Source organism: Lactuca sativa, chromosome 6, assembly GCF_002870075.4.
Source record: "Lactuca sativa cultivar Salinas chromosome 6, Lsat_Salinas_v11, whole genome shotgun sequence".
Taxonomy (NCBI): Eukaryota; Viridiplantae; Streptophyta; class Magnoliopsida; order Asterales; family Asteraceae; genus Lactuca; species Lactuca sativa.
The window spans coordinates 168151626-168165035 of NC_056628.2; the positions used below are offsets into that span (position 1 = coordinate 168151626).

At 31.4% G+C, this 13410-nt stretch overlaps 1 long non-coding RNA gene across 1 annotated transcript; it reads right to left on the bottom strand.

The window, feature by feature from the left end:
- Positions 1 to 2280: 2280 nt before the first annotated feature.
- LOC122194745 (uncharacterized) lies at positions 2281 to 8869 on the bottom strand. The gene is made up of 3 exons (XR_006184474.2): positions 8668 to 8869; positions 2886 to 8218; positions 2281 to 2560 (listed from the first exon to the last, which is right to left on the bottom strand). It is a non-coding gene; the product is annotated as an uncharacterized LOC122194745 (long non-coding RNA).
- Positions 8870 to 13410: the final 4541 nt, after the last annotated feature.

Below are 13410 nucleotides of genomic sequence, written 5' to 3' on the forward strand. Positions count from 1 at the left end.
GAACTCATCACAATTATTGAGAATGGAAGGCAATAAGTCACCCTAATTACTAAACCAAGACCATATAATTGCAGAAAAATATGTTCAACACATTCATCTTTTTCCCCATAGAAGTGACAAGTAACAAAATCCAATCGAACTCCTTTTTTCACAAGCTTGCAAGCCATCAGAATTCGATTACAAAGCATACTCCAAACAAAACAATTCACTTTAATTGGAACCCATTTCACCCAATTAAAGTCGCACATATGGTTATTGACATCCAAATTATTATCCATTAATTCTCTAAGAGATTTAACAGAGAAAGACAAGCCAACCTTCTACTCCCACGAATCTCTATTCTAGACAAAATTGTACCCGCCACCATACCTGACAGTTTCTCCAACTCATCCGACTCTTACCACTTCTCGGACATCTCTTTTGTTGGTGATTTGTATCATCAATGTGTATTTAAGTGTAATTGATTGACTTGTTGGCCAAAATCAATCTTGATGAATATTAAACAAGTAAGGAAGGTGTGGAGGCATGAAGTGCACACTTGTTTAACTTTACTCAAGATTCAAAGCAGATTGTCATTAAACTATTTTAGTGACAATTTTTCAAACATAAAACTGTCTTATGACAGTTTTCTGATGGAAATGGTACTTAAGCAATTTTGGACTTCATTTTATGGTACTTACGAAAATCATATCGATTCATTCTTTGTTTTGTCTCTATTTTCCGAGTCTTATCCGTTTGAAGATTGAAAGTACCATTCAAATACTTCAATCTGAAAGTGATTACACAATTCTCAGAATTTCTAAGTATTGTTTCTAATCTAACATCATCCACACGCCTTGAAAAACAACACCATTGCCAATATTAATCCTATCCGAGACGTTGCAATTCTTATCACTTTCAATCATATACAACTTCGGGAACTCGATTCTTAAAATTTTATCACCACACCATTTATCCTTCCAAAAATGAGTATGCTTCCCATATCCTAATTTCCTGCAAAAAAATATATATCAAGACAAATACTCCATTCATCAAGCTCCCATTTTATTTGACAAATGTCCAGCTAAGCCCCCGGTATCCTACATCTTGCAAAAGACAATTCAAATTTGATCCGATCCGATCCGATCCAATTACAATTCGGTTGGATCGGTTTTTATAATTCGGTTTTCAAAAACCGAAACATTTTAAAACAACATATAGTTATAATATTACTCAATTTTACACAAGAAGCGAGAAAAATTATTTAGTTGTGATTTGAAATTTATAAACAACTACTAAGTAAATATTATAGTTAGATATTTAATAGATAGAAAACTTTTGAGAGATAAGACATATTAATGTTTTTTTTTATCGGGTGAAATGTTTTGAACCTATTTGGAAAAAAAAATTACAAAATTAATAGATAACTATAGATATATATTATAAATAAATAAAAGTTTATTCGGTTTTTTTGGACTATTCGGTTCTTATTTTATAAACCAAAACCAATCCAAAATCCAAAATAATAATTTGGTTTTGTTGAAAACCAATCCAAAAGTCCGAATATTCGAACCAAATTGTCCAATTGGACAATTCGGTTTTATCCAAACAGTAAACAGCCCTAAAAGACATCCCATCAATTCCCCTTGTATTATGTAATGTCATAATACAAGAGGACCAAAGCAAATTATGTTCAACTCTAAATCTCCACCACCATTTTGCAAGGAGTGCAATGTTCATCAATCTAAGATCACCAACACCAAAGCCACCCAACTTTTTTCGTCAAGTAATTGTCTCCCAAACGACCCAATGAATCTTCCTACAATTATCAACACCTCCCCAGGGAAATCCCCATCTAATGCCTTCCAAAACTCTAATAACTTTTTTTTAGGAGCTTTAAAAAGAGAAAAATAGAAAAGAGAAAGACTACCCAACACGGACTTGACAATAGTAAATCTACCTCCAAACGAAAGATTTTTAGCCTTCCATATAGTCAACTTAATCTTGAAATTCTCAATAATGGGATTCCAATTTTTAGCAACCTTTAGATTTGCACCAATGGAAAGATCAAGATATTTAAAAGGAAAGTAAGCGGGCTCATATTGTAAAATACTAACAAGATGACCAATTTCCAAGATTAACTTTAAGAATGGAGGCAAGATTAAAACATCTAAGCATCCTATTTAATTTGATAAAATTCCACTCCCCCACAAACATAACATCATCCGCATACATAAGATGAGACAAAATAGGATCATTATTAGGCAATGAAATACCTCGAAAGATAAGACAATCACAAGCTTCCTTTAAACATACACTTACACCTTCCATGACAATGATAAAAGAAAAGGATCACATTGTCTAACATACACTTAGACCTTCCTTTAAACATACACTTAGACATTCCATAAGATGCGACAAAATACGATCACATTGTCTAACACCTCTCCTAATCTTGAACTCTTTTGTGGGCGAACCATTAACCAAAATTGAAGCTTTTCCGGACGATAAACACCCTCTAATCCAACTTCATCCATTTGTCTCCAAATTTCATTTGCTCCAAGATAGAATCCAAATAATTCTAATTAAGAGAATCAAACGCTTTATCAAAATCAACTTTAAAAATAAAAATTTGCTTAATTTTTTTTTTGTTATCCTAAAAATACAACTCATTTATAACAAACGGACCATCAAGAATACTTCTTCCTTACACGTAAAATTGTTCCAATCCAATTATCTTTTCCGTAATCTTTTGTGAGGCCACTTTTATAAAACTGAAAGTTAATTTTTGATACATTTAAAATAAATAAATAAATAAATAGTTTAGTTTTAGTGTGTTAGGTTTCCATTTTTAGTAATTTTGTGATTAGAAATCACTAACGATAATCAATGACTTCTTGACTTACCCAACGACTGTTTTCTTAATGTCCATGAATTTGCAAGAATCCTCCTAGGGCGAACTTCGCACACGATACGATTTCTCCCTACCTCTTCTGTGCTCCCGCCGGCATAATCCCTCCGCCGACGCCATCATATACATATAAACGCACTTGTTAAACTCAATCCCTCAAACGTCAATTTCCGAGTGAGACAATGAATTTTACTTCCTTTCTTTTCCATCACGAATTACACCCAAAACCCTAATTTCTCCATCTCAAAATCATATTTCCTGCTGAAGGATTAGGCTTTGTTTTTTCAACGAGATAGAGACAGGGAAGAAGGATAAAATGTACAGGGAGAGAGGTGGAGGAGGATCGAAGGCGAAAACAGAAACGGCCATGGCTTCGATTGGAGGCGAAGGGGGATCACGTATGGATGGAAAAGATCGTAACAAAGACCGTTTATCAGCTGGGAACTCCAGGCTCTCTGTGTCATCTTATCCCGATAAGAAACCGACTAAAGGTTTTTCTTTTCTCCCTCTCTCTCGAGATTCGTGCAATATCATTGTTAAAAAAGCCGATTTCGTAGGTTATACTTATGATTTTAGCCATTTATCTGTTTTCGTACGATTGTATGGTTTTGGTAACCAAATGAGCTCATTGAAATGCATCAAATATTGGTAATATCAATATGAGGCAGTTTTCTTCATGTGAAATTGCAGTCTTTTGTTTGGATGATAGAATATGAAGAACGAGATGAATCTATTTGTTATGTTGTGAACATGAGAAGTAGATTAAGCAGCTCTTCCATTTGATTTTTGTTGCAGACCTGTTATGGGAATGGTTGACATACTTGATTTTCATCCTTTAATAACAATTTTTTATGGATATGTAGGAGAGGAAAAAGTGGTAGAGGAATCTGAAACAGACAGTGAGGAGGAGGAATCAGATGTTAGTGGTTCAGATGGGGAGGAAACATCTTGGATTTCCTGGTTTTGCAGTCTACGTGGCAATGAATTCTTCTGTGAAGTTGATGATGACTATATTCAAGATGACTTTAATCTATGTGGATTAAGCAACCAAGTTCCATTTTACGATCATGCCCTTGATCTCATCTTGGACTCTGAATCCTCTCATGGTGATTCCTTTTCAGAGGAACAAATTGAACAGATTGAATCAGCAGCAGAGACTCTATATGGTCTCATACATGTCAGATTTATCTTGACAACAAAAGGATTAGCTGCTATGGTAAAAACTATTTAAAATTCTTTATTTTTCTTCAAAATTAATACAGTAAATAATAATAATCTTTGATGATAGCTTGAGAAATACAAGAACACAGAATTCGGAAGATGTCCAAGAGTCTTCTGTTCTGGTCAACCATGTCTTCCTGTTGGTCAATCTGACATTTCACGCCAGACAAGTGTCAAAATTTACTGCCCAAAATGTCAAGACATTTTTACCCCTCAGTTCAGGTTTCAAGATAGTATCCTTTTTTAACTTTTTTTTTTTTTTTTTTTTTTTTTTTTTTTTTTAAATATTTTATGTTTGTGGAAATGTTTTTCTTTAACAAGATGTAAAATAATAAGACCTTGATGGAGCTTTTTTTGGGACAACATTTCCTCACTTGTTCTTTTTAACGTATGGACACTTGAAGCCACAAAAGACAACGTTGCAGGAATATGTTCCAAGAGTATTCGGTTACAAAGTCCACAAGCCATGAATCAAATCACATCATATTCATACAATAACACCATAATAAGATTTTATTTTATTTTTTTCTATCATATGTAACGAAAAAAATTAAATTAAGTTCTGTTGTTATTGATTATATTATTGTTGATTTTGATTCTGTGATATTTTAGTTAGGGTTGATGTCACTAAACTTCTAAGTATACATCATAGACTTGCTCAACTTTCTAATTTTGTATTTTATTTTAAAATTAAGGTTATTAAATGGCAACGAGCTTTAATATCTATGTAAATGATATGTAAACATGCTCATGAGTCATGCCACGACTTGACCTTTTTCTTTTAAAAAAATAAAATGATGGAAGAGGATTCGCAGTCAAAATGTGGAAGTGGTTCAGATTTTTTTCCCCTTCCTGTTGAGTGATTTCAAATTTAAATAAACATGGGGTTGATCATAAACGTGATATTCTTTTATAACTCGAAATAAATGTGTTTTGTAACAACTCTTGTGCATCTTGTTATGTAAGATTTATTGCAAATTACTTCCATAATTCCAGCATAACAATGAGTTTTACAATAATCTAGATTTATCAAAAAGAAACATAAAGTATAATACCAAAACAAAATATAATGTAATATAAATGTATCATATAATCAAACCAAATTATGGGTTTTGATCAAACCAAATTATGGGTTTTGAGACATTAGAGTGTTAAATGTATCAATCTCACAATTGTTTAGTATGTGAATTTTAGTATCAACTTCATCCTAATAAAAGACATTGCCGCTTGCTCATCAAAACCAATTCAATAAGGTTTTTTAATGATTCAGTATAGCCGGTTCAACGAGGTTTTTGTAAATCTACATGGTTTGTTTCGGCTCATAAATAAGCTTAAAACCATTATTAGTTGAACCACTATATTCCTCGGGCCTGGTCTAACCGGCCGATTCGACCTGGTTTTTAAAACATTAGTTTTTAAACATCGTCTTCATTTCATCTTTTAAAGGATGACCATCTTTGTGATGATTAAAAAAATATTGTATGTAAAACCTTCGATATTCTCTACCTAATTTAGAGTTAAAGACTTAAAAGGGTAACCGAATGTTTTTCATGTACATATTTAGTCACTTTTTTATTATTATTATTATTATTATTATTATTATTATTATTATTATTATTATTCTTATTATTATTATTAAATTGACAAATATGTTCAATAAACATTTTTTTACATGTAAGAGCTACATTTTTTTTATTATTTTTTTGTACCCTACAAGTCCTCAAACTCAACTTGTTTATCAAAAAGACATCTTCATCATGACTATTGTCTATACCCTACTTGTTTGGATAGAATCTTCAATTATTCTTTTCAACCCATGTCAACAATATGATACCATGCGATCGAAGGATGAAATACCGACTATGTCTTCCCCCTCTTACCTATCCAACTCAGATATGGAGGTGTACTCTCGATCATTGTGTGCCCTAATTCTATGATAGATGTTTATTTCTCGAATTAGTTCAAAGTAGGAAGCTTTGAACAAATGATTGTAGCTTTTGAAAGTGTCATGGACGTGTACAAAACCAAACTTCCTGAAATGTTTAGTTCAAAACCTCATGGCTTCCATTTCATCTTGTTTCATCCTCTTCAACTTCAAATGAAATTTAAGTACAGTTGTATGATATATTTCAAAGTTTGAGATCAATTCATTCCCCAAAATAACAATTTTTCCTTGGATCATACATAATGATTAACAAACAAAAGGATACATATAAAACATAATGATTATCAGACAATTTTACCAAATGAAAATTTTCATCAGCTAACAACCAGTATTTTAGCTAGTCCAACAAACATAACTTTAGATAGTTTGAAAATGTAATTATTGGTCTCTTTATGATTTCTTAGCCAAGATGTTATATTTTATTAAAAAGTTTACTAACTATTTGTACTTAGAAACTCATCAAAGTACATGAATTGACACATATTCTGTTTTTCTTAGAAATGTATTCTTTCTCATAAAAAAAGGACATTTATTTGATGAGGATAATAAGTATATATTATTTAGATAAATACATATGAAGAATCTAACTTTTACAGAAGAGGATATCTACTCAGCTTCCATGCAGAAGTATGAGAGAAAATAATTCAAATTCTGTTTTGAGTTGTCAATTTCATGATTTCTGATTTTGTTTCAGAAAAGGAAAAACATTCCAATTGTCATTCATTGCATATCAATAATTGATTCCATAATATAATCATTTGTTCCGATAACATTTACATACTTTTACCTAGGCAAAAAAAAACATTTAATCATAAGAAACAATTATTTTGTGTTCTTATACTTTACTATTTTTAGAGAATGATAGATTAAAAATAGATATGAATCAAGTCACTTTTTACATGATATAGTTATATTATGTGCGGATTATTATCACCACTATCTTGTGAAGCTCAACTTTTTTTTTTTTTTTTTTTTTTTTTTTTTTTTTTTGTTTTTTTAAGTTTTAATGTTCAAAGCTTTAAGCATTGATAGAGTTCAATAGTTGGATATGAATCATAGAATTAATTCCCAACACAACAAATAAACCAAATATAAAATGTTAAGTTCATAGTTTGTAAGGTTAAACATTTTGTAACTCGAGATATATCACAAAAAGAGCATTTATAAACAAAAAGAACAAACAACAAAAAGTAGTTTTATTCGTTTAATGACCTTATCTTAAAAAGCGTTCGGCCTAGCCGTAAGTCAATTGAGAGATTCTAGGTTCAAGACTTGTTGGATCAGGTGATTTAAAAAGTAGATTAGTTTGTTGTTCAAAAAAATATAAAATAATTAAGATTTACATTTTCCTTTTTCCACATCACATTAATACTTGTTAAACTTGGTGCATCTAGATGGTTTAATTTGACAGTTTTATGTATGATTTGTAAACTCTTGATATTGAATTTTATACTTATATTTATCAATAACACGTCAATCAATGGGCATAATAACAAAACGTGATGACTAAAATAATGTGACTAATGCATATGAGCATTGAGGCCCATATGACCATAATTAGAGACGATGTATTGTGGCTTCTGTACATGTCTGTTTGGCTTCTTCTTCAAAAGGCCATATAACCAAACTAGTCTCCCATAAAACAAGGATATTCCCTAAAATTCAATATATTTATCAACTAATAAAAGAAATCATTTGTATTATTCAAGATGTGAGGGTGTCATTTTTGTTAGGGTCGGAAGGATAAAAATGTTTCTGAAATCGATATGAATTTTGGATATGTTTGAAAGCTCGTGTGACCACTTTCCAAATATGATATTTTGACATTGTGTTTGGGCTACCCGAAATCCAAATTATATACATAATCCTTCAAGGAACAATTATGTATCAACACATAGACATGAGCCCACAAATTAGGGTTTGTAGAAATCAGATTTTGATTACCAAAGATAAGATAATTTGACATGAAATGTTGATTTTATCCCATAAATAAGGGATGATGGTTTCAAGTTAATTATCAAAAATACTATCTGAAAATAATAATTTTCATACTACTTTCCTAAATGAAATAAATTTCTGGACTGGGAGTTGCTCTCTCGACCCCTGCCATTTGGTCAAACCGAGATCAAACTCGTTTTGAAAAAACGTGCACTCTCCACCTCCTAATTTGTAAATAAAATAAAAAATTAAACTTTATTGGTAATCTATAAATTTTATTATACCAAAATAAAAAATTAAATTTTATTGGTGACACTAAAATCACCAATTGTTAAAATAAAAATGTAACTAAAACATACCAAATAATATGAGTTCGTTTTGGTTTCGCATAAACTATGTACATTGTTCTCAGTTTTGATTTTTAATAAGTTTAATTGCTCTAAAATAACATTTCGATTATGACTAGTGTCTAAAGGCATTTGGTATTTATCTTGATCTATATACGAAGTAGGCCAAGCGTTATAAAAACAAAAAATAAAAAAATAAAAAACCTTTGACCGAGAAACTGAAAGGGCAAATCATTACATCTCTTTAACTCACGGCATGATCAAGCATGTAACATGTTTCGAAGAATTCTATTCGTATTTACCAAGTTATTTTGGGTTAAAATTACCTTTCAAAAATGTCAAATTTGTTGAAGTGTGAAGTGTTTGGGGCTGTTTTTACAGAAATCGGACATACTGGAGTCATCTCCAGCCACTGCCAACCCACCCTCCGCACCACCGCCGTGGCCAGCCCTAGCAGCACCGATCAGCACCATTTTTACTCTTATTTTCCCTCCCTCCCTCACTCACTTAAACACACACACTTCTGAATTTCCCCTACCTCTTCGTAATAAGATATAGGCAGTTTTGACTTTTTAGCCACTAAAATCAGCCATTATTGTTTTTAATTTATTCAGCTTGTATTGTTTTTGGGCTAATAAAATTTTGGTTTATATTATTGTTTTTAAAGCCCAAATATCAATTAACTTAGTTGTAAAATTCTTTTCAGCCCAACGTGGTTATTTCTTCCGAAAGTACTTGAAACGACATACCTATTTCCTTTTATTTTTCTCTATTAAATAACGATAAAAAAATCCAGTTGCATCTTTTGAAACTTGACTCACTATCCAGTTATTGGGATGTTCCAAGGACTATGAGCACATAATTGTTGAGTGTTGACATATTGTGACGGTGGAATTTTGGAGAAGTCTAAATGATTTAGATGTCTGAATGGTTGAGATGCTCTGAATAAATATGTTTTTGAATGAAAAACTCGATATATCTTGTAAAGAGTTGGCTAGACATCAATAGTGTGTTGGATTGGGAAATGGACCCCAGACCGTGGTGCCAACCTTTTGCATTGGTGTCAACGGGGTGGTTGAGGGTTTACAAGATGTCATCTAGTCATGTTCCATAATTAACTTGACATGTTAGAGTTGGTGAATGCTTACCTTTATTTGTTTTAACAGTAATTCCCAAAATATAACTAAGACAAATGAAATCTTTCATGGAAAATTCTATTTCAAACATTAACATTAGGGAATGTCATAAGGAATGGGAAGAGGTGGTAAGGTTTACGTTAAACATTAACATTAGGGAATGTCGTAAGCAACCTCATGTTCGTTGTGGTATATGAAAAGCGAGCAATCTCAAGTACTGTGAGTGAATGTGATAGAAGTAACAAAATAAGCGAACCACGGGTATGCGTGAGGTGCTTGTTTGAGGCTGTATATGTATTTTTATACTAGACATATGTAGTCAGGACAAATAGTGTCTTGAAAACCAAGGGTTGGTGCATGTACATTATTTCGTTTAAATAACTATGAAGGAATGCCTTTGGACATCAATTTGATGAATAGGCCATGCTTTGGAGAGAGAAAGAGAGTAAAAACCATGTGGATAGTAAAGGGTTTTACTATTAGACTAGATGTTTCATGGGAATCAATTCTCGGTGGAAATTTATAATCAAACAAAATAAGAAGTGTGAATATTGGGATCCTTAATATAAAGATAAGAAACTCTACCCTTTTGAACCAGGATTGAGGTAATATATTTCCACCGAGAATGGAGTCAAGTTTCATTAAAAAGTATCTTTCTTTCCACGCACCATCGTTATGATTGGATTTCAATACAAGAGGTAAACTATCGGTTTTGAATTTCAACAGGAAACGAGAATTCCCAAAGGTCGAAAGGTCATGAACATAAGCTAACTTGCTTAGACCTATGTTGAGGCCCATAGAGCGGTTCAGATGATCAATTCAATACAGGATCCTCAAACCGTTGGCATGGCTTGGATACATGAAATCTTAGTAATTTCGAAAAATTCAGAGATGATTCCGGGAAAAGGATAAGTAAGGCCTAAGGTAAAAGGATACTCAGGAAAACAAACCCAAGCGGGAAAAATAAAATCCGGTTGGATCCTGACATCAAAAGGTTTGAAAACAAGACCAGTGGAAAAGGTTCCAATTGAATTCAAAGCTTCGATAAAATCATCGTTGAAGGTACAAGTTTCCTCGTAGGAAAGGATTTTCCGATTCGCGAAATCATCATTGGGTATAGCAATGATGTTTACGCGAGAGCGAGCTCCTTTTTTTTTACCATATTTAAAAGAAAACAATAAAGGAGAAAAAGAGACAAAGATAGTACCTTCTATGATATTCAGTGAACGTCTAAGCTAAAAGAGTGAGACGAAATTAAAAGACTGAATACCCTATTTATACAAGAGTCGTTGAAAGGTAGAAGGGTGATTTGACATATTCCAACGGCTAGAAATCTATCCATTGAAGTTTGAATTACCATATTCGTTAAAACATTTTTACTTTAATATTTCGTAGGTATAATTTGCGGGTAGGATCCCAGAATCATATTCAGGATCCTTAATATCCCTAAAGTTACATGATCCTTAAATATATCGCAAGATCCTGATTATTATTATTATTATTATTATTATTATTATTATTATTATTATTATTATTATTATTATTATTATTATTTTCGAAGACTTATAATAGCTGTGTTTTTCTCTCTTTTTCTCACATGTGCAGAATTATTCAACGTGAGAATCATTCTCAATGGAGAGTCATCTTAACCAGGTAAAACACCTGGAATACCAAGTCAAACAACGTTCATATGCTTGATTCCAGAGGATCCCATAATTATCAAACTTCTAGTTACTTGCATTAGACTATAAATAACACATGTATTTAGCACACCACACACACGATTAGTTGGGTACTACACTTGTACTCGTATTACCTTCAACATCTTTGTAATCTCATATTTAAATAAAAAAACACATCAAGATAGGTGATCATTATCACCTCCCAAAGTTTTATGTCGGAGATCCTGTATAGGATCAAGGGTTTTCCTTATAACTCACTTGTCTCACTTTGAACATTATTATATACTTACATTATACTAACACCACAACCTTTCATGCAACTTGGTCTAATTGCACTTGTTCAATTTTTGACAAAAACACTAATTACATAATAAGTCCCTTAAGAAAGATCTACTATACTCAAGAATCATATTAGAGTGATATTGCTAATTAACATATGATACTAAAGGGTCACACTAACAACAACTTGATATAATTGATTATTTATTATAAATTGATTTTAATAAATATTCAATAAACTCTTATAATTAAATTGAAAATTATTTATTTCTAGAAAATAATAGTCTTCATTAGCAAGTAACATTATATATAATTCATATGGTATGAATGAATAAGACACAACATTATGGACTAGATAAATTCTTTTGTCTTTTTCCAAAAAGTTAAAATTTATAATTTATAAACTTGGTTTATAAAATATAAAAGGCTTTTGTCTTCTTTTGCCTTCATATTTTAGATATATGGCTAGACAAAAGAAAGTATGGGCTTTTCATTTGTTTAATGAAAAGAACACTCATCTAAATGGACAAGCATTGACAATATGATTAAAATAAGGAGTGATTGTCTTTTGATTAATTTATTCAAAAGAAAGGCATGGTTTGAAGCATGGGGAACACATAGGCTTTAGGAGCATGGGTTCTTAAAGTGTTAAAAGCTTATGGACCAAAGGTTTTCTATATAAAGTAAGGCTTTCATATCTCTTTCACTACTCATGCAAAAAATCATAACTATGTATGTATGTGTGTTTCTCTCAAGTTTTAGTTGAAGACTTGAAGACCACACTCTTGCTTATGCTCTCTTTATGTTCTTATTTTGATAAGAACATAAAGCTGAAGATTCTTAAGAGTTTTATACAAAAGAACTAGCATTCTACTTCAAGTTGATTCATTGTTGGTGTCTCTAAAGTTCTACATTCTTCATCAACTTCCAAGCCTCCCAAGAGGATCCAGAGAACTACAAAGGTTGTAATTTTCTCCATATTCTTCTTTGGTGCTTGTTTTCTTTCCAAACTTTGCAAGAAGATCCTTGGAGGGTTATAAACTTGTTTTATGTTATTCAAATTATCAAGTCTTCCGTTGCCTAAATTGTATGTTTCTGAAACTAGTTTGGTTAAATTTTTTGATTTTTGGAAATCTTAGTTTTTCTAGAATATGGATAACTTGGATTTTTATAAAAACAAGTTCATACATATTTTTTATGATAACTTTATAATTGTTATTTTATGTGACAAAAGTTTTCATGCATTTTTTGTCATTTAAAGTTATCTTAGAAAAACAAAGGTTGTTTGATATTTATGTTGATATGTATGATGTGCATAAACTAGCCAAAGACCTTTGTGTTTGTTGTGTTGCTTGTTTTTATTATAAAATGGTTGAAAAAATTTATTTATTCATAATGTATGTAATAAATTAAATAGGGTAGTTTTCTTGGTTTGTTTTTATAAATAATAGATAAGTTGTTAGAAATAATTTATTTGTACAAAATGTAACAAGAGATGAAGTTGGAGCCATTTTTTGAAGACAAAAGAGCCATTTTCGAAGTTAAAATGTGTGCAGGATTTTCAGTGACAACTTCTTAAAACTATCGCTAAAGTTGTTTCCTAAAGGGTTGTTGGACTTTTAGCGACAGTTGCTGAATTTTAGTTTTCAAGAATTTTTTTCAAATCTTTTGCAAGCAAATGATGTTTTATTAAGTGGGAGCTTCTACAAATACATTACAAGAAGATTTTTGGTACTTTAAAATATCCATTTAGGTATTGACTTGACATTTTTGTGTTGGCTCACAAAATTGTTACTAGTTGGTTATGTTTATGTACCTATAATTTTATGCATGTTTGTGTTGTTTAGTTTATGCAATTATTATTTGTGGTTGATAAATTAGTTTTTCACATGCTAAATTAATTTTGGACGAAATAAACATCACATGGAGTTTGGTTTTCAAAATTTATAATGTGGACAAAGATGTAACAAGT